Consider the following 21,983-nt stretch of genomic DNA (forward strand, 5'->3'; position numbering starts at 1 on the left):
TGGTGAGCTAATGGGTTATTCCAAATGGATCTTTCACTCATACGAAGTTTTTTTTATAAAATATATTTCGATGACTAATTAGGCAAACTCTTGACAATACTCAATTTACAAAAATTGAACCTAAAAAGTCGAAAATGTAATTTCACATTTAGTTTTCACACTTCTATTACCCTCTCCTGTTTTTCCTAATAACGAAAAAGAATGTTTTTTCTTCTTATTATCCTACGCTTTTATTTTCTTCACCTCCAACATATCAGTGTCGCTCAGACATCCTGCTAACCGCTCCATAAGCAAAGCCAAATGATTGACATCATTATCCAAATATGAACTGAAGATTTGTACTTTGTTTGATCATCGTGACACCTTCTGCAAAGCACATTTCTAGGCTACAATATCTCCAAAGGAAAGTTAAGCTTATGCAAGAGAAGATAGGTTGATTCATGTTGCTTCACTCGGTAAAATGTTATCCTAGCTACTATATTCTTCCTGCTCTTGCCACAGGTCCAACGACAAGAGATCGTAATGCAGAATGACAAAAGGGCTCTTCTGGACATCTCCTGAGGTAAGTCCTCTCAGAACCGAGTGGGTCTTGCACTGATTTTGTACAGTTGCTTCAGTTTCCTCAGTGGTTGGGATTATATGTGAAATAATTATTGAAGAAGATGGAAAGAGGGAGAAAACTGTTATTAACGACGCAGGTAGGAGTTCATGGAGTCCGCAAAGAAGTGGCAGGTGTACTGGGCTACATTGGAAAGATCGGGCAATTTAGGCAACTGATGTCAAAGTTTTCAATGAGCGATTAGAGTTTCCTGAAGAAGAAAATAATACTCTCAAAAAGGACATAATTCAAGGCTGTGCAGGATCGGAAACAGTTGGCAGATGAAATATATGAGCGGTTCCAGAACATGGATCGCTCTACATGCAAGAGACCAGTTTCAGGGAACTTTTATATTCTTCAGTTGTCAGCAATTCCAAGGTAAAGCACTTTCATGTAGTTCGCCTCCTTACTTACATGGAAAGCAATCACAAGGAGTTCATCGTTACAACTAGAAGGAAACAATTCCAATTCTTTCCTCCAGGCTTTACACTCGGTGAAGTTAAATAAGCGACAAATTCTTGTTCAATTGATCATTGCAGAGAAATTATGTGCTTGGTGATCATATTGAAAATTATTACCCAAGAAGATGGGAAAGAATCTAGTACAGTACTGGTGTTCCCGAAGAAAGAATAAGCTCCAATACTCGGGAAGAAAAAGCTTGGAAACTGCTTTTTGCTGTACTTCCTTCTCGATTAATATTAAGACAACTTTATAACATGTCAGAAAATTTCTGCAGTGTTAGAGGTTCTAGTAAACTGTTGACTGGGATATAATAGCCCATATGCAGCCTGAACTTTTGTAAGCTCTTCCTCCTATTGAGGTCCAGTTAGCTAAACTAAGCATGAAAATATACAAAAACATATGCTATAAGATTTTCATGCACCGGCATGCTTATTAGTTATTAGTCTCTTTGAACCCCTCCAGTGATCAATTAAATCTCTCTCTTAATCTCGGCTTCTGCATCCACTCAAATTTATCAAATTATGCTGACCAAAAGAAAAACTCGATCGGATTCTTCCTTAACTTCTTTATATATATAACTTGGCAAGACAAATGGCTCACTAATGATCATTGCTCATGAGATGAGCAAGATAGGGCAGATACTCCCTCTGTTGGAAATAAAAGTTCATTTTGGCCTCGTCCGAGCACTAGCTATTTCTAGTGCCCTGAAACATCCACCTTCATATTTGGTAAGCATGATTTCACTAAGACTTTCACAGAGTATATCATTGTCATGGGGAAGTCTTTAGACTCTAAATTAATTAGTCCGCATATCATAATAGAGCCAGCATCAATTTAATATGATTTTCTGAGAATCAAAGAGGATGAAGTTAGAAAAGTTTTGAAAGGAGATGGCAACACATGCCTGTCCTCATTTTTGGATAAATACTTTAATAATGGCACCTCATTTCAAATAATTAGGATCTTTCTATTAGCTTTTTTTTGTGTTCGTAATTTTCCCTCATCATAAGAATGCTATTAGTTCCTCAACTGAATGGATAGTCCAACAAGTGTGAATTAAAGGCACATGTTTTTGATTAATTGAAGAGCCATTTTGTGCTGAACCAAAGACTTCCATTCTAGAAATCTTCCACGGTTAAATCGATAGGTAGGGGCCATGATGGTAATTTTCTCGATGCATTCATATCAAATTCATATTATGAAACCTCACTTTACTCTTTCAAGCGTTGTTGATAAAGACATGGAATGACCGACTCATTTACACCGGCTGAGTCCTTCCCAGCACATGTTTTTGCCTTGCATGGCTGTTTTGAACCCAACGCCATTAGATTGATCGAGTTTTCACAGGTGCATCAAAGGAGTGCTTTGAAGATTTTAATTGAAATCTTCGTGAGATTGAGACGGTGATCGAGGTGAGGACCACGGAGTGGAGAGCCGAAGAAGTAGAGGCAGGTGATTGATTTGCAGAGACAACAAGGTTACGTTAGAGTTGAAGGAAGCAAACGGTGATGGAGGGACTATGTTCGTTGTCTTCTCAGATCTAGGGTTTTTCCTCATCGCGTTTGCAGGGAGAGAGGAGAGAGAGAGAGATCGGACCGTGCTAGGGTGTCAAAAAACCCGCATTGGCCCGACCCAATCCCAACCCCATTAATACCAACATCTGAGAAAGCTCACAATTTGTGAATGATTTTTTCATATCACTTAATTTATAGATTGTACACACTTATAAAGAGAATGAAAAATACAATATTTGATAGAGCAAGAATCATATAATGCCAACTCATCTACAGTTGGTATGCTAAAATGAAATTCAAAAAGATATCAAAAAGATTAAATATTCAAAAAATAATATCAAAAAAGATTTCATATCTTAACATGCCCCGCAAGATGGATGTTCCATCGAAAATGCCCATCTTGTCTCGTAATTGTATTGTCTACAGCCTTGATAACGGTTTTGTGAGAATGTCGGCAAGTTGATCATAGGTGGAAATATGAGAGACTCGCATCTTGCCGGCTTTAACAAGTTCCCGAACGAAATGGTAATCTATCTCAATGTGTTTCATTCGGGAATGGAAGACAGGATTTACACAAACATAAGTAGCACCTATGTTGTCGCAATACAAGCTTGTTGCCATGTCCATGTGAATGCCAAGTTCTTGAAGCAAAGATTTTACCCAAATGAGTTCCGCCGAGGCCGTGGCAATGGCTTGATATTCTGCTTTAGTAGATGACCGTGCAACTGATCGTTGCTTTCGAGAACTCCAAGAGATAGGATTGGCCCCTATATAAATCACAAAACTCAAAGTAGATGTGCGATCATCAATGTTTCCTGCCTAATCTGCATTGGTGCAGGCATGAAGCACAAGTTGTGTGTCGCATCTCAAGTGCAACCCATGGAATAATGTTCTCTTAAGATAGCGTAAAAGCCGTTTTGCAGCTGTCCAATGGGTTGTGGTCAACTTATGCATGAATTGAGATAGCTTGTTTATTGCAAAACCAAGATCCGGGTGAGTGATGTTGAGGTATTGAAGTGCACTGATGAGGCTTCATGTAGCATTGGCTAGTGATTGTTTGTCATGAACTGAAAGATATTGACCCATGGCTAATGGTGTCACTACCTCTTTTGCATCTCCCATTTTGAAGCGTTCAAGTAGGTCTCTTATGTATTTCTGTTGAGAAAGAAGTGAGCCTATCTTTGTAGGAATGACTTCAATTCCCAAAAAGAAATTTAGTGGCCCTAAGTCTTTAATTGAGAATCGATTAGAGAGAGGGTGATGAAGTTTGAAACAAACTTTTGGTCACTTCTTGTGATAATGAGATCATCCACGTACACTAAAAAATAGGCTTGAACACCACCATGAGAGTAAATGAACATCGAACTATCATTCTTTGAATTGACAAATGAATTTGTGAGAAGGAATGAACTTAGCTCATTATACCAAGCCCGCAGAACCTGCTTTAACCCATATATGGCTTTACGAAGTTTGCAAATGTGTGTTGATTTTTCTGAGTCTTTAAAACCAGGCGGTTGCAACATGTAAACCTCATCCTGAAGAGTTCCTTGGAGGAAGGCATTGTTGATGTCCATTTGTCTCAATGTCCATCCACACATTAAAGCCAATGATAAAACCACCTAAATAGTATTTGGTTTGATGACCGGGCTTAATGTACCAGTGTAATCAAGGCCCAATCATTGGTGAAAACCGTTGGCCACAAGACGTGCCTTGTACCTCTCAATATTGCCGTCCACACGTCTTTTTATCCAATAAACCCATTTGCAACCTACAACATTCAAAGATGGATCAAAATGTATTAGTTCCCAAGTCCCGTTACGAATAAGGGCATTGATCTCAGCCGACATTGCTTCAGGCCATTGAGGATCGCACATAGCTTGTATAATTCTCGTTGGTTCTATAATCGGTGGAAGTGGATGTTTGGTGATGATGTGGTTGATTTGTTTGGGCTTGAAAATATTATTTTGTGATCTAGTGGCCATTTTGTGAGTTCTTGTAGGTGGATTTTTGGGTGTTGATGTTTGGTCATTATTGATAGTGGCAATTGGGTTTTCAAGAGGTGGCATTTGTTGGGATTGATTTGAAGGTTGGGAAGTCGATGAGCATGCAGCACGGGATGGAATGTTGCTTCGAGGGGGCACTTGTGCAGATGGTCCAATGTTTGGCACTAAAATCGGAAGTGAAATAGTAGGTGGAGGAGATGAACTTTGAGGGGTGACAAGACACTTTTAGTATTGAGAATGTTCGATACGAAAATGTGTTTTCTTCAAACACAACATGACATGAGATATAAAGATGATTATTTTGTGGATCAAAACATTTATATGCACTTTGTGACAATGAATACCCTAAAAATATACATTGTCGAGAGCGGGACATAAGTTTATTTGTGTTGTATGAACATAACCACGGATAGCAAAGACAACCAAATGTACGAAGTTTTTTTATAAGTGGGAGCCATTTGGAATAATGTTTGAAATGGTAAATGCATATTTAGAACGGGTGTTGGCAAATAATTAATGAGGTATGTAGCAGTTTGAAAAGCATATGACCAAAAAGAATGTGGTAGATTTGCTTTGTATAATAAGGCGAGTCCGGTTTCAACTATGTGTCAGTGTTTTCTTTCTGCAGTTCCATTGTGTTCTGGTTTGTGTGGCGGTGTAGTTAGATGGGAAATTCCATATTTTGCAAGAAATGGTTTTGAAATTCTCCACCACCATCCGAGTATAAATTTCAAATAGAGACAATAAATTGTTTTTCAACCAAGCTTTTGAACTGTTCAAAACATATGATTTTTTTTTCTTATAAGATAAAGTCAAGTGTACTTCATATAGTGGTCAACAAATATAAGATAGTAACGGAAACCATCAATTGAAGCAATTGACACAGGATCCTAAACATTAGAAAAAATAATATCAAGCAGAAAATGACTAATAAAAGTTGATACCCCAAATGGAAGTTTGTGACTCTTATTGCACTGACACGCATCACAGGATAACTTAGAGCCTATGATTGACTCAGAAGACAAACGAGTTGGAAAATTATTAAGAAGATGACTTAGAATACGAAATGAATGGTGACCTAGTCTATTGTGCCAAACCATCAGTTTTGTCCGCTCACTGACAAAGGCTGTGAATTTTGGATGAGTGTTTGTGAGAGGCATCTGATACACACCATTGCTAAGCCCTCCTTGAAGCAACGTCGCCCCCGTGCGAAGGTCTTTCACCAAAAAATAACTGGTAAAAAATTCAATAAATGAGTGGTTATTGCGACAAAATTGTGAGATGGAAATCAGGTCTTTTGTACTATCATGTGCACATAAAACATTGGTTAATTTAAAGGATTGGTTTGGATAGGATAAATTAGTAGAACCAACATGACTAATACACAAACCTATGCCATCACCAATGACGATCTCACCGGGGCCTTCATACTCTGAGTGAGTAGTGAGGTTGTTGAGATTGCTTGTGATGTAATGTGATGCTCCTGAGTCTAGTAGCCAGCCATTTTCTTGACGTGGAGCTATTGCAAGATGAGCAATAGGTTCACATAAACTATTTCAAATGCGAAAACAAGATGTGGCCGAGTGTCCATATTGATTGCAAAACTGACATGTCAAGCGAGGCTCTCTGTTGTCCCGATCAAAATACCTCCTATGAGAAGGTCCATGATGCTGGTTAGATCTGGAATAATTTTGATGACGGCTGCGATTATTGGGCCAACGAGAGTTGCTTCCTGTGCCATGGCTTCTATTGCTGTAGTTGGTTGTGACCGATGCTACTTCAAGTCTAATTTCTTCTAGTTTTAGTTGGGTTTCATAGGCCAAAAATTTGTCATGCATTTTTTCAAAGCTGATTGTGTTTTCACAAGTCCTAATCGCTGCTGCGATTTCTTTGTATTCAATTCCAAGTCCTCGAAATGCATGAATGACTAAATCATCATCAGAGATAGGGGTGTCAATGATTGCTAATTCATTGGCAATGGCTTTAAGTTTCTACAAAAATTCTGAAATAGAACGTGAGTTTCAGCGAGTGATAGAGAGTTGATCCTTGAGATGCATAACTCTTGAGTGGGATTTATTTGCATATAAATTCATGAGTTTTGTCCAGGTAGCATGTGACGAATTGCAAGAGGCAATGAGAGGAATCACAGCTTCGGATACAGATGCAAAAATTGCATGAAGCAAGAGCTAATCCTAGCAAATCCAAGTTGTTCCGGCTGGATTTGGCACCGCTTGATTTCCAGTTGAAATGGTGAGAGGCGAACAGACAGAAGTTCTGTCAACAAATCCCATTAAATCATAACCAATGAGTAGCGCCAAGAGGCTGTCGCGACCCGATCTCGCCGCCCCTCGAAAAGTATCCAAGGTGGGAAAGGTCGGATTTAGGAGTACTTGATCACGAGAGTTCCCTCACGAGATCGCGAGCTCTCCCAAGCTCGTACCCCGCATGACAGCGGGTTTATTTATACGATCTAGGTATTTAACAACCTAATAATATACAGGAGTCGCCACTAGCCTTATTTTTTGAGGGTCAGCTAGAAACCCAATCGAGGGTCGGGAGTGTCTCCTCGATTCCTACATAACCAGATACCTAGGTTCGGGGACTTGGGTTACGCTAATATTGCTATTAGCGCCCTTTCGGTACCTAAACAGTATTTTGTATTTTTCCTAACATGTCCATGCATTTCTTTTTTTACATTTTTCAGGATCGTCAATTCTATACTAAGTGATCATGCGTGGTTATTACTTTCATTCTATTCTATTTCTAAAAAAAAGAAAGGAAAACAATCAATAAAATAGAAAGTGCAAGACACTAAGTAAACAATCAAGAAAAGAAGTTAAACCTAATCATGCAATTCTAAAAATATAAAAGAGAAAACAATCGGGAAAAAAAGGAAACCCGCAACTCATCGGGTTTTAGACAACAAATGGAGCCCGAGACATATGTCGGGAAAATGGGTATTACATGAAAATGGTCGGAATGGACATCGACCTCCACCATCTTCACGCCTTCTCCATCTTCAAGGTCCTAATCTAAACCTAATCTAAGAAATTTGACTAGGTGCATACAAGTGAATGAAACAATCATCACAACTAAGATCAAAGCAATTGGGGTAGAACCCATGTATGATTGGCTCTAAGAAAAAAAACACAAAAATCAAGCACTTTATAAAGAGCAACTTTCATGAATGGAATTTCCTGAGGCGTATCAAGTTCAAGTAAAGTCAAATTCATGGCCGAAAAGCAACAATCGCTAAAGCATGCAAATCAATCATAAGCAAATCAGAGAATGATGCATGATAACTGATTTGTTAAGCCACCTAATCAATGCATGAAAATCATGAAATTTGAACATGACGTAGGGATAAATGTGAAGAAAAAGTTTGATTTAGACATTTAACCCTAAATCCATGTGCAAAAGGTCACACAAATCCATTAACATTGATATGTGACTTGTCATTAGGAGCAAAATGCATAACAATTTAAATTGCTACATGTCGACTTGAATTCTAAGGTTACTTGACCTTAAAAATTCTGAAATTTTAGCATGGGATGGATATGGATATTATGGACAGCTTTCATTGAGAATTGATCCTCGAGATCATTATGTATAAGATCACACAAAATTGGTGGACAGACAGATTCATAGAGACAAGACAGCACTGCAGGTCAAGACAAATTCAGACTTCAAAACTTGATCTAAAAAAAAGGAAAGCAGGGCAAATGATGGGCAAATTGGACAAACTAGGCATCGTTAGAAAGCTCAAGGTGTCCTTTACGAATTCCTATTAGGTGACAATTGCAATTTAGGTCTTTTTCTAGCTCAAGCAAAGCCATTTGTATAAGTGGTCAAATCAGATCATAACAAGCAGAACACATCAGCAGATTAGTGCTCTTTGCAAGAAGCATCAGGCAGGGCAAATGATGGCTAAATTGCACATATAATATGTCTATGGAAAGCTTGAGAAGTCTATTACAAATCTCTAGAAGACATTAAGTCCTAATGACATCATCTACCAGCTCAGATCAAGTGATTTACACAGAAGGTCATCCGAAACAGAGAGCAAGTCAGAACACCAAAATTTTCCAAAAAACTAGTGCTAAATGCCGAGCTATTTTCAGGTAGTAAACGACATCGGATCAGAACGTTCTATGGGTCGTTGGAAAGGTCTTTGAGTCGTCTTCAACTCTCGTGAAGACATTGAACATAAAAAACCACAGCAGCTAGCCCACATAATCCAAGAACAAAATTCAATAGAAACTCAGCAAATAGCAAGCGTGTCCAACAATCACAGCAGCAGTACTTCAAGTCAGAATTTTAGAACAGTGTGTATATTTTTGAGATGGATACGAGCTGACAAACAACTTTCATTTGGGGGCTTTAATACACCAAATCAAAGCTTAAGATGTGCACGTCGAACTTCTAGCTCATCACTTCACAAGACAACAGCATTTAAGAGTTCAAAATAGAACTAACAGGAACATGCTCATCCATACTCAAAAATCACAGCATCTAACTATAATCTGTTCCAGATCATATAAGCATTGATTTTAACTAGATTTGCAATGCATCCTGGCCCCGAACTTTCAATGTCGAGAATGTACTTCGACATAAAAGGTTTTCACCTCATCAAACACTATGATGATCACCAACAACACTGTATAAAGGCAATCGACCGAAGGAAGCACCCATAAGAGAAGCAAGGTCAACTGAAAACCAATTACCTCAAGTATATAATTTGCTGTCTTGCATTTTTTGGCACAAAAATCCCCAACAAAAAGAGATTGATAAGCAAGAGATAGAACAATAACTGCAAAGTTGTACATCTGCAAGAATTTAAAAATCCTATTTCTCTTCTTCAATATAGTGAGTCATTCGAAAGAAAACCAAAGGAAAGGCAAGATATCCAAGATGCAATATATCATACTACAAGGTCCTAGTAATTAAAACTAAAGCAAGCATGAGATCCAATAGATGGCAACAACAATATACCCTCAGGTAGTCAAGAACTGTCCACATGCTTTTAGTTTCAAATGAGAGGTCTCTCCATACAAATGTGTTTTTACGCTGGGATATTACTTCTCTGTAAGTATATGACCCTGAAAAGCTAGACCCGTGATCGGCACGAAGTTTTAAACAAGCAAGCATGAAGACAATGAATTAACTGATCAGGACATAAGGATCATCAATGGTAAAACCTAACCAATATAAAGCACCCACTGATCAATCACGCTAGGACTTCATTAACACAGGCTTCACACAAGCATCAATGACAACTGGAATCAGGCATATAAAAATAGTAATAGCAACCTGACCAACTTCCAATCCATAATGCTCGACAATCACTTCTAACAAAGTCTGCCAAACAGATTCGGAATGATACCTTGTATGTGACACTTTGACACTTGATCGAGTGATCCGACCTTCGTGAACACCAGTGGATCTATTCTTTAGTCTTGTTTCGTGAATCACCAGATTTGGTTGATTTAATGGCTAAATTCGCAACTTCAACAGACGAGCGGTGACTTCAAAGGCTGAAATCAACAGGAGGAACATCCTCCATTGTCCGTCGGCAAGAAGAAGCACATACTCAGCGAAATCAAAGCCAGCAAGAGAAAACGAAACTTCAGGGGATGGAAGTATGGAAGTACAGAGATGATCCTAAAAAAAAAAACTTTGCTTGAAAGAATGAATCGATAATCTCAGTGAGATTTACCGAGATCTGAGAGGGAAAACCCTCAGAAATGATCCGATCCAAAGAGAAATTGTTGCCTAGCCTCCGAAATTCAGCGCGAATCTGAGCCCCAAGCTTCGAGCTCTTCGATTGGCATCTACTCCATCTTGAAAGTTTTGCACTCTTGAAATGAACCTCTTGTGGACAAGTAAAATCTTCATTAGAGATCCTGCAAAATGAACAAACATGCGATGCAATATGTATGCATGCAATGCATGATGCAAACATCCTAAAGTGGCTCGGATTCAATCAAAAAATGGCTCAAAGGCCTTTCACTTTATTCATGGATAATATTTCTTAACAACATCAGCATTTACAGGTCTTGGCAATTCTTGACCATCCATTTCTACAAGGATTAATGCCCCACCCGGTAGCACTTTTCTTACAATATATAGACCTTTATAGTTTGGGGTAAACTTCCCACGAGGATCTGGAATGATAGGTAAAACTTTTCTCAAGACAAGATCATTAATCTCGAAATGCCTTGGTCTAACCTTGCGGTTAAATGACCTAGCTACTCTCTTCTGATAGCTTTGTCCATAGCATGGCTTTTACCCTCTTTTCATCAATCATATTAAGTTGTTCAAATCTTTGTTGAACCCATTCAGCTTCAGAGAGCTTGATTTGAGAAAGTACCCTCAGTGAAGGAATTTCCACTTCCACGGGTAATACAAAGGGATAATTGGCAGCAAAGAGCTTAAATGGTAATTGGACGGTGGCTAAGATCGAGATCAAACCATTAGGTGCAGCTCTTCCGATGGAAACGGAATTAGAATTTGAGGTGGTGCAAGCTGATTCTGAAGTGACTTCCATGGCTAGAAGGTTGCAAAAAAAAAAATGCAAAATAGTCGGATCAAAATGCTCTTGGGAGCATAATCGCTCTAATACCATGAGAAAGCTCACAATTTGTGAATGAATTTTTCATATCACTTAATTTACAGATTGTACATGCTTATAAAGAGAAAGAAAAATACAATCTTTGACAGAGCAAGAATCATGGAATGCCAACTTATCTAAATTGGTAAACTTATATGAAATTCAAAAAGATATCAAAAAGATTTCATATTCAAAAAATAATATCAAAAAAGATTTCATATCTTAACAATATCTACCAAAGAAGACTAAGGCCGGCGCCAAAATACCCAAAATTTTTGGGTAGGCTGGCGCAGATTTTTTTGACTGATCAAATCAAATGCTTTTGTTTTTCCCCACGGTTGAAAGCCTGAAAAGAGTTGCCTTCCTCCGTGAAGACAAGACAATGCAAAAATTTAGATCATAAAACGCCGTCTCACAAGAGAGTTATCCGTGTACCCTTTGCAGTTCATCGAACTCCCTCAAGTTCACCTCGGGAGGGTTGCGACTTTTGCCCGCGTGAAGATTGTTGGCAATTCATTGGGTCTGATTAGAGCCGTGAGATATTTTATCTTAGTTTTCTTGGGTTTCTAGCAAAGCCTACCCATTTCTTGGTTTTTGGTGGAACCGAACGCGCGTCACCGCCTCTCGCAGTTCTTGACGACCCGTCTTGTTGTTTCTTGCTTGTTCTTTTGTATAACAACAGCAACTCGATCAGACTGAGCTTTCCCTCGGAGACCAAATCGACTTCCATCTTTCCGTCTCCTATTGAAAGATGATTCGCATACTGACACCATACGCCCGTTTTCAGCAATATTTTCAGCAATTTGGTTGTTAGGGTTGATGTTGATAGGGGGTTTTGAGAGAGAGAGAGAGAGAGAGAGAGAGAGAGAGAGAGAGAGTGCAATACTTGAAAAATAGTTGTTTTGCTTACTGATTAAACGTGCAATAAACAAAAGGTAAACAAACGGGCAATACTCTTTCCTGTGTGTGAGTTTGTGATGGAAACTTGTGTGTGAAGGACTGAGATATACATAAGATTAAGTTATGGGCATAGGCAGATCCATCCTACCTAGGAAATGATTACTTTTAGAATAATTCGTGTTCTTATTTCAATCTTGATGCTGTTTGTAATCGTTAAGAAACATTAGTAAAAAGAATACGTTGTTCCTCTGTTCATTGAATGTGTTCATTGAGAAACATGCGAAATCGGATTCTTCCTCTTACATAACATTGTCTGACTTCGTTTTAATATTCTAGTTTGTTCCAAACTACGTCCCACTATCTTTCCAATGTTAGAAGCTAAAGGTGGGAAATTCATATGACTAGATATATGATTTTTTGACCAAAAAAGAAAAAACACTTAAGATTTAAGAAATAAAGACTACTGAAGAATTTAATTAAGACAACGTGAAACGTTGCTATTGTTCTCTTATATTCGATGATTTCTGCCAAAGTTATGTACCTCTAAATTTGGGAGAAAGCATTTCTAGTTCCTAGACATAACAATAGCATCTCCACATGATGTTATATCTTTCGGACTGATACTTGCAACATGGGGAACCAACTTACACTATAAGAGTAGGAGAATTCAACCCTTAAGGCAATTCCAAACTCATACAAACTAGATCACTCAGTTGTCTAAGCTTCAATAAATAAAGCCTAAGATTGCAAAAATATTTGTGGAATCTTGAGTTTGACTAATTTAGAAGCTTTGAATTTCTTTTTCTTTCTTTTTCTTTTCCATTTTAAGGGAAAATTCTAAATAAAGGCTTGAAGAGCTCTTATATTCTCAAATAATGATATAAAGTGAACATTATTGTAAATAAGGGTTTGGAGTAGATTTTGTTTTAAAATAAGAGCCTAAAGTAGCCATATCAGTTTTAAAAAAGAACTTGAACTCATTGGCTAATGAAGGGAATTTCGTCTTTTAAATTTTTTAAGTGTTGACATGGATATTTTAGCGATTTGTTTAAGTGTTTATTAATTACATTAGAAAATTAGGGATTAATTTCTAGCCCCTCAACAAAAATATTTCATTAAATTGCATCACATATAGACATTAGGAGCATCTGTGTCACTAATTTTAAAATTTATCAAAAAAAGTTTACAAAAAAATTTAAATAAAAAAATTCGAAATTTAAAAATATATAAAAAGAAAAGGAAAAAAAGAAGAAGAAAGAAGAGTAAAAAAATAATCATTAAAAAGTATCGTGTTTGCACAGGGTATTGAATGGTCTTTATTTTTCCAAAATTGTCATAAAAAAAGGTTAAAAAAAAAAAGATTCATTAAAAGGTATAAAAATCGAATGAGGCCGAGTATAGGGTCTTTCTTCGTGCGTGGGCTCGCCCACCTATCTCTTTTCCTTTTCTTTTTTCGCACTTGGGCTGGCCCATCTCTTTTTATTTCAACCCGGCCCGTGCGCAGATCATCTTCCTCCCCTCACACCATCCTCGCTTTCCCCTCACACCATCCCCTCACACCATCCACGCTTTCCCCTCGCACCATCCACGCTTCTCATCTTCCTCCCCTCACACCATCCACGCTTCCCCTCAAAAGAGGAGAGTATAAACGTTAGAGAGAGCAGAGGGGAACCGAACACAGAGAGGAGGAAGCCGGAGAGAAACACAGGGAGAGAGACCGAGAAAGAGGTGGAAGCGAGAGATATTCGAGAGAGTTAAGTCGAAGGAGCGTTTTGGCTGCCATCGGTCGTCCGTTCGTGAGTTGCTGTCCGTCGCAGCTCTTCTCGTTGAACCAAGTAGGTCTTCTCTGCTCATGTAGGCTCTATTTTTGGAGGAGTCGATCGACGTCGGACCGACTCATTTTTGCTCTCGTGCCTGCTGAATCCTTGTTGCCTTGCCCGTATTCATTATGTTTTCGAGCGGTTTGCGCGAGATACTTGCATCTATTTGAATCGACGAAACTTCTCGTTGCGTCGGAAATGGGTTAGTGGTCGCCGGAATAGGTAGCCGATCGAGGGGGATGACCGGTGGGCGGCGGTGGTCCGGCGGCCGACGCCGGTTGCTCCAGCCGGTGTTGATGTATGGTGCAGAAGGTCCGCTTCGGGCGTAGAAGGAAGCAGTTGGAGAAGGAGACCAGTAAAAAAAAAAAAAAAAAGGAAAAAAAAAGGATAAAGAATAGAAAAGGGAAAAAGCAAAACAAAAAAAATAGAAAACTATAACATGGAAAAGTTGGCTTCGGGAAGGACCAACGAGCAGAGTGTGCAGGGAAAAGAACGAAGTGAGGAAAAGACAAAAAGGAATTACAAAAATCATTTAAAAACATTTAAAAAATTAAATTTAAAAATTTATTAAAAAAAGTTTTCCTTTTGAATCCAATTGGGTCGGGTCTAGGTTGTCGGGTCGTGTCAACGGGCCGGATTGGGTTTACTTGGCCAAAACTCGTTTTACCGAATATAATAATATTAAATATTAAAAATATATTAAAAATTTCAAAAAGTTAAAAAAAGTCAAAATTTTCGAAAAATAATAAAATTCAAAAAATTTCCGAAATTTCAAAAACTCAGAAACATTAAAAAAAATCGACCTTTAAAAAATAAATTTAAAAATTTAAAATTTAAAAAATTTAAAAAATTAAAAAATTTCTAAAATCTAAAAATTGTAGGATTTGGTTAGGAATTGATGTGTCTTGCCTTTTTAGCGTAATTAGGCTTTTATTTTCTTGTACCTTGATTATATCTTTTGTTTAATTCGCATATTTGATTACGTTTGTGAATGTTTAATTGCACGTGTTTAATTTTATTGCAATTAAGATCTTTGTAGCTATAATTGTTACTTTAATGATTGTGCACCATAATCACCTCACATGTTAGTGGATAGATATAAAATCACTCTAAACTACCTGCTCAAAAATCATTTTGTTAAAATGAACACGTTTAGGTACCAAAATGGCATTAATTGATCAATTAATGTAATTAAATTCCCAATCCTATATTCTTTGGTTGCGTAGGAAGTGAGGTACGCTCCAATGCCTCACTTGGTTTCTAGTCAACCTCAACAGGCTAGTGGTGACTTATTTTGTGCAAAATTCCTAAAAAATATTCCAATGTCACACGAAATATGGGCTTAGGAGAATCCGCGCCTAATCATGGGTTTTAGACCCGTCCTTTAGGCAATACCCATAAACCTATTCTCTCCCCTAGAGAGTAGTTCGCGACAATAAGCCTCATAATAAAGAGCTGGAATAAATGGGACATCAAAATACAATAATAAAAAATGGGAGAAAAGAGAGTTCAAGAAAAAAAGTCAAAAATAAAACTAAAGTCAGAGGTCGGTTCAACCATAGCCCTTCCCTTACATTTCTGGCCCATTTTTCAGCTAATTTTCAGTCCCCTCAGCCCACTAAACTTGAACCGATAAAGAAAAAGCACAAAGGCCCGAGCGGAAGGAATTCTGGCCTAAGAAGACCAAACCCAGCCCTTTCCTTCTTTAACTTTAACTTCTTTCCTCTTAACCCATTTCATTTCCTCAAGCCTGGCCTTTGTGTTCCCCTTCTTCCTCATGTTCACGCTCATGCGAGCAGAAGAATGGTGACAGACAAAGAGTGTCCATGACCGAACGGTGGCTGAGCGAAGAAAACCAAAGGGTTTCTAGAAGAAGTAGAGCTGGAGAAGCAAAACGGAATTCTTGAGATTCCTCGGAGGGCTCCTTTTTTAAGAGAGCGACGCTCAGTAAAATGGGGGCGCTTGTTTTTATCCAGAGGCTGCGGCCGAGAAACTGACCCCAAAGAGAGAGCGAGAAATTTATTTCCATTCGCCGAAATCTCGGTCGACCTTCATCAGAAGTCCACCTGGTGGTCATCGTTTGTCATCATAGTGACCACCCGAACTAGGTAACCTATTTTCTTTTCCCCTGTCTTGGCTGAGTCTGAAACATAGAACTCACTCTGTGAATTCACGAGTAAACCACATCAAACCGAGACTGTTTTGGGATACTTCATGCTAATTTAGAACTTGATATATGGTGTCTACGCTACGAATCACATTAAAATTAAATTTAGAGCTTGCATTCTTAATCGCATATCAGTGTTCGACAATGTCAAATGAAACACTGAAACGGTTCTTTTCATATTCACTATGCATGTGTATTTATTTTTAGTTGGTTTGGTTTTTTGCTTAAATGATCTTAGTTAGTGTTAAAAGATGGTCGCGGGTGTTAGTGATTCAATAGCCAGTAGTGGTAGATTAATGACAGTGGTCCGATGATGCTTGTGGTGGGCGGTGAAGTGATTTGGTCGAAGCAAATTCGCGTCAGCGCTAGTTGCCAAGGCCGGCTTTGATTTGGTGTTGTGGTCACCAAAGAACATTTGTTGGAGATGAACTCTCGAGAAAGAAAGAGGAAAATAAAAAATAATATTAATAAAAGAAATAATTGAAATCATAAGAGAGGAAGAGAAAAATTATAAGAATAGGTTAACTTTTTTATTATCTTCGCTATCTCTTCTCTAATTTTTCCATCTCCCGCTGCATCTTCATAGGATCAGACTCATCGCACCATAATTACAAATAAGCATGGTTCGGGTGCACAATTCCTGGCCTAGAACCAGAAACCGCTCGCTAAGGACCGATTCCAAAATTTTGAATCAGGAATCACTCGTAAGTTGTATGGATCTATCCAAGAATCGGACCGCCGGTCCGATCCGGTTCCCGGGTGGATCCATGAAACCAATCTCACCAATAATAATATCGTTTTCAAAATTCCGTCGTGAGTACTTTTAATATCAAGTAATATTTTTCTTTAAATTGAACCGGCTTAATTAAGGGTACAATTTTTCTTTATTTTATTAGAAAACACTACCAAAGAAGAGAAATATGTTTTTTTTTCTTGTTTTTGAATTATTTCAGTTGAAATCTAAAATATTCTTTAAGTTCAAGGTTTTGAACAGTTGTCATATGTAAATCGTCTTTTCCTTTATTCCTTAACAATGCTTAATCCCTTACAACCTTTGCTTTACTGAATTCTTTTTGTAGAAACAATTCCACCGAAACTTCATATTTTCTTGAACAGTGTACTGTGTGAGTCTCGAAAGTATCATTTGAAGTAATCATTTGTCGAGTTGCTGAAAAGCAACTTAGGGTGCATATGACAAAATTTCTGAAATAGAAATTGAGAAATCAATTTATATTTCAGAAATTGATAAGCTAAAAATTTTAGCTTCGATTTCTTCTTCAAATCTTTTTGGAATAGAAATCTATTTCAGAAATAGAGAAATCAAATTGCGTTACCAAACGGATTTCTATTCCAAACCTGTTTCGGAGAACAGAGAAACAGATAAATCAAGAAATAGAAATTTTATCATGCGCCAGCCTTACATACCATACTAAATTCTTATAAAAACATGGAAACCATGAGAGGAGATAGAGCCTTGAAATTTAGGTTTGCTAATTAGTAATTTAGAAATTTATTTCAATATTAAAAATTAATATATTATTATAATATAATCAGTCTGGTTCGGGTGGGTGGATCCGCCGATAGAACCGGGAACCAGACCGGTACCCACTGGTTCTCATAAATTGGAACTGGGAATCGAACCGGTTTCCTCAAGAACCACCAGTTTCGGTTCTAGTCCGGTTCCGGGCGAGTCTCGGTTTTTTCGCACACTCCTAATTACAAAGGCATGTATAAACGTTTCACGAGGATAGTGGGTTTCTCTGTGGGCCCCAAGGTTTACTCGTCAGCTGTCGAATTACGAGTTTCTGTAGGTCATAGAAAAAAAAAAAAAAAAAACATGTATAAAACCGCTGTTATATGATACACTTTATAACATTAGAAAATAGACTAAATAAATGTTATACCTTAATTAAATGACACTCAATCAAGTGGATTAATAATTCTTTCCGCAATACCTTTGGCCACATCATTATGTATCAATGTATTTTCCAATTAAGGTACATCATTCATAACAAGCTAATATAAAAATGACATAATAAATTGAACAGCATATGGTCCTAAGAAGGGCAAATCATTGCCAACATCCTTGGGTAAACTAAACCGAAGTTCATCCTCGGATAACCAAACAAAAGTACGGTGGATTCATAAATGGTATCATAGACCCTTTGATGCTTGAAAGTGAGCAAAGCCTTTCGGAATGTTGTCTCATACCCTACGTAAACTAAAGTACTTTCTTTCAAGTACTCAATCACTCGTATCTAATGAATGGTGGAATTACAAAGAAATAGATAGAAAAAAGTTTTCTGATGATTGAATTCTTATATAACAAATCTATGCCTATTTTATCATAAGTTCTGTAAATTTGGAACTTCTCTAGCATGATGAGCCAATTCATGTTATCAAGTGGCCGCAAATAGTCACAACCACTCAAGACACACAGTTCAAGAACTGTTTGCTGAGTTAACCCATTTAGTTTTGCATGCTTCAGTAGCTTGGAGTACTTGAACTCACGACCTCGCCCAAAACGGTCCATTCGAAAGATTATCTGAAAAATTAAACATATGCAACCACAGAAAACACTCAAGGTCGAAAATGCTATATTTTTCTTAGGGATCATGTGTTGAGATGGATAAAATATAGCAAGAAACAGTACAAATGATTCTAGGACAGCCAAATGCTACAAGATCCGCATCGCTTGTAAGTACAGCATCGACCCGTCCATGGATTGCCAAAAAAGCCATTTGTGCATTTGCTTCGTAAGGGGCAACAACATAAGAAATGTCCCACTCCTTCAAGACCTTTCACATGCAACCATACCAATCAAAATGCGATAAATTCATCAGGAATGATAACTTTAACTTACTTTAACCACACATACCTCAATTAGCTTGTGTATTATTAATGAGGTGATGTTTACTGCATCTTTGTAATGTCTAACAGCAACAGTAGCATCTCCTTTTGACTTAGGCCAATGAGCCTTAGCAAGAGATTTGTTCCTAGACTTACGTTCGCAAAATGGGTTTGAGCTCAAAAGTAAGTGATTTTGCCAAAGAGCTAAAAAAAAACATACTCTTTACGCTTTCTCTTTTCGTCACTCTTCATCGGGAGCTCACATTCATAAAAATAATAAACATTTTAACTTTATTTCGCCGGAGCAATTTTACTCTCTTTATGAAGAACTCAATGTGAGAATCAAACAACAAGGAAGCGTAAATGTACAGAACATCTTATAATAGAAGAACATAAATGACATTATGGCCTTCGTGTGTTTATCGTGAACATAATTAAGTGAAAACACTTCCTAACCGACTATTTTTCCCGGCTGATCTCACAACGCAAGGAACATTCTTGCTTAAGCATAAAGTTGAATTGCCGATTGGCAATCAAATTATGACCAAGCAGGCTTTTCCAGTCTAGTAGGGACTTGGTCTTGACTCCACATACACAAAAGAAACTAAGCGGCAAACGGCAAACAAAACTTACTTGGTGGTGGGGAGATTGTCATAGAGCTCCTTACTGCATAGCATGGCTCCCTGGTAGAGCCAATTATAACCGTCCACGGCCACAGTGCAACCCTTTAGTTTCCTGATGTCAATGCTTGTTAACACATTCCTATTTCCTATCACAAACAAAGAGAGAGTGAGGATCGAGCGACAATCAAAAAAGAGATTAAGAGAGGGCTTTTTTTTAGGTGGAGGGAATTAGAGCTAAGAGGGCTGTCCAATCTTCCCCGTAATCCTGTCACACAAAGCTATCCAGTCTTCCCGTATTCCTGTCACAAAAGAGAGTGAGAATGCTGAGAGAGAGCCAATTTCGGCAAAGCATGAAGTTGCATTCGATGAGGAAGACGAGCACCCCACGGCCCACCAAAGATGAGGCAGCCGCAGAACAAGAACAAAGACCATCACGCACCACTTCCACATCTTGAGGCCAAAGATAGGGTGACAAGCGAGGGGCTTGATCGTGAGGGAGCCGACGATGTCCACTCTCTCTCTCTTTTTGTGCGCCTGCTCTATGCGCTATGCACTTTCTCAGCGCTATAGGAAGGAAAGATTGGACGTCGTCTGCTCCCTCACGATCGAGCCCCTCACTTGCCACCCCGTCTTTGGCCTCAAGCTGTGGAAATGGTGTGTGGTGGTCTTGTTCCTGTTTTACAGGCGCCTCATCTCTGGTGGACCGTGGGGTGCTCGTCTTCCTCATCGAGCACAACTTCATGCTCTGCTGACATTGGCTCTCTCTCGGCGTTCTCACTCTCTTTGTGACAAGAATATGGGAAGACTTGACAATTTTGTAATAGGATTACGAGGAAGATTGGACAACCCTCTTGACTCTGATTCCCTCCACCTAAAAAAAACACTCTCAATCTCTCTTTTGATTGCCACTCGATCCTCACTCTCTCTTTATTTGTGATAGGCTTTATTTGTGATAGGAAATGGGAATGTGTTAAAAACCATTGACATCAGGGAACTGAAGAGCCGCACCGTTGCCATGGACGGTTATAACTGGCTCTACCGGGGCACCATGCTATGTAGCAAGGAGCTCTGTGACAATCTCCCCACCATCAAGTAAGTTTTGTTTGCCGTTTGCCTCTTAGTTTCTTTTGTGTATGTGGAGTCAAGATGTCCCTGCTAGATTGGAAAAGCTTGCTTGGTCGTAATTTGATTGCCAATCGGCGATTCAACTTTATGCTTGAGCAAGAATGTTCCGTGCGTTGTGAAATCAGCTGGGAGAAATAGTCGGCTAGGAAGTGTTTTCATTTAGTTATGCTCACAATAAACACACGAAGACCCATAATGCCGCTTCTATTATGAGATGTGTTGTGCATTCACGCTTCCTTGGTGTTTGATTCTCAGCCACATTGAGTTCTTCATGAAGAGAGTAGAATTGCTCCGGCGAAATAAAGTTAAACCATTTCTTGTTTTTGATGGACGTGAGCTCCCAATGAAGAGTGACGAAAAGAGAAAGCATAAAGAGTGTTTTTTTAGCTCTTTGGCAGAATCACTTACCTTTGAGCTCAAACCCGCCTTGCGAACATACGTCCAGGGACAAATCTCTTGCTAAGGCTCGTCGGCTTGAGTCAAAAGGAGATGTTGCTGCTGCTGTTAGGCATTATAAAGATGCAGTAAACATCACCCTATTAATAGTTCACAAGCTAATCGAGGTATGTGTGGTTAAAGTAAGTTATCATTTCTGATGAATTTATCGCATTTTGATTGGTATGGATGCATGTGGAAGGTCTTCTTGAAGGAGCGGGACATTGCCCCTTACGAAGCATACTTTTTTGGCAATCCATGGATGGGTCAATGCTGTACTTACAAGCGATGAGGATCTTGTAGCATTTGGCTGTCCTAAAGTTATTTTTATTGGTTCTTGCTATATTTTATCCATCTCAACACACAATCCCTCAGAAAAATATAGCATTTTCGACCTTGAGTGTTTTTTGTGGTTGCATATGTTTAATTTTTCAAATGATCTTCCGAATGGACTGTTCTGGGCGAGCCAAGCTACTGGAGCATGCAAAACTTAATGGGTTAACTCAGCAAACAGTTCTTGAACTGTGTGTTGTGACTATTTGCGGCCATTTGATAATATAAATTGGCTCATCGCGCTAGAGAAGTTTCAAATTTACAGAACTTATGATAAAGTAAGCATAGATTTGTTATATTAGAATTCAATCATTAGAAAACTTTTTATGTCTATTTTTTTGTAATTCCACCATTCATTGGATACAGGTGATTAAACACTTGAAAGAAGAAAGTGCTTCAATTTACGCAAGGTGTGAGACGGTATTCCAAAAGGCGAAGCTCACTTTCAAGCTTCAAAGGGTCTATGATATCATTCGTGAATCCACCGTGCTTCTATCTAGATTATCCGAGGATGAACTTTGGTATAGTTTACCTGAGGATGTT

The sequence above is a fragment of the Eucalyptus grandis genome, chromosome 8 (genome assembly GCF_016545825.1).
Source record: "Eucalyptus grandis isolate ANBG69807.140 chromosome 8, ASM1654582v1, whole genome shotgun sequence".
NCBI lineage: Eukaryota > Viridiplantae > Streptophyta > Magnoliopsida > Myrtales > Myrtaceae > Eucalyptus > Eucalyptus grandis.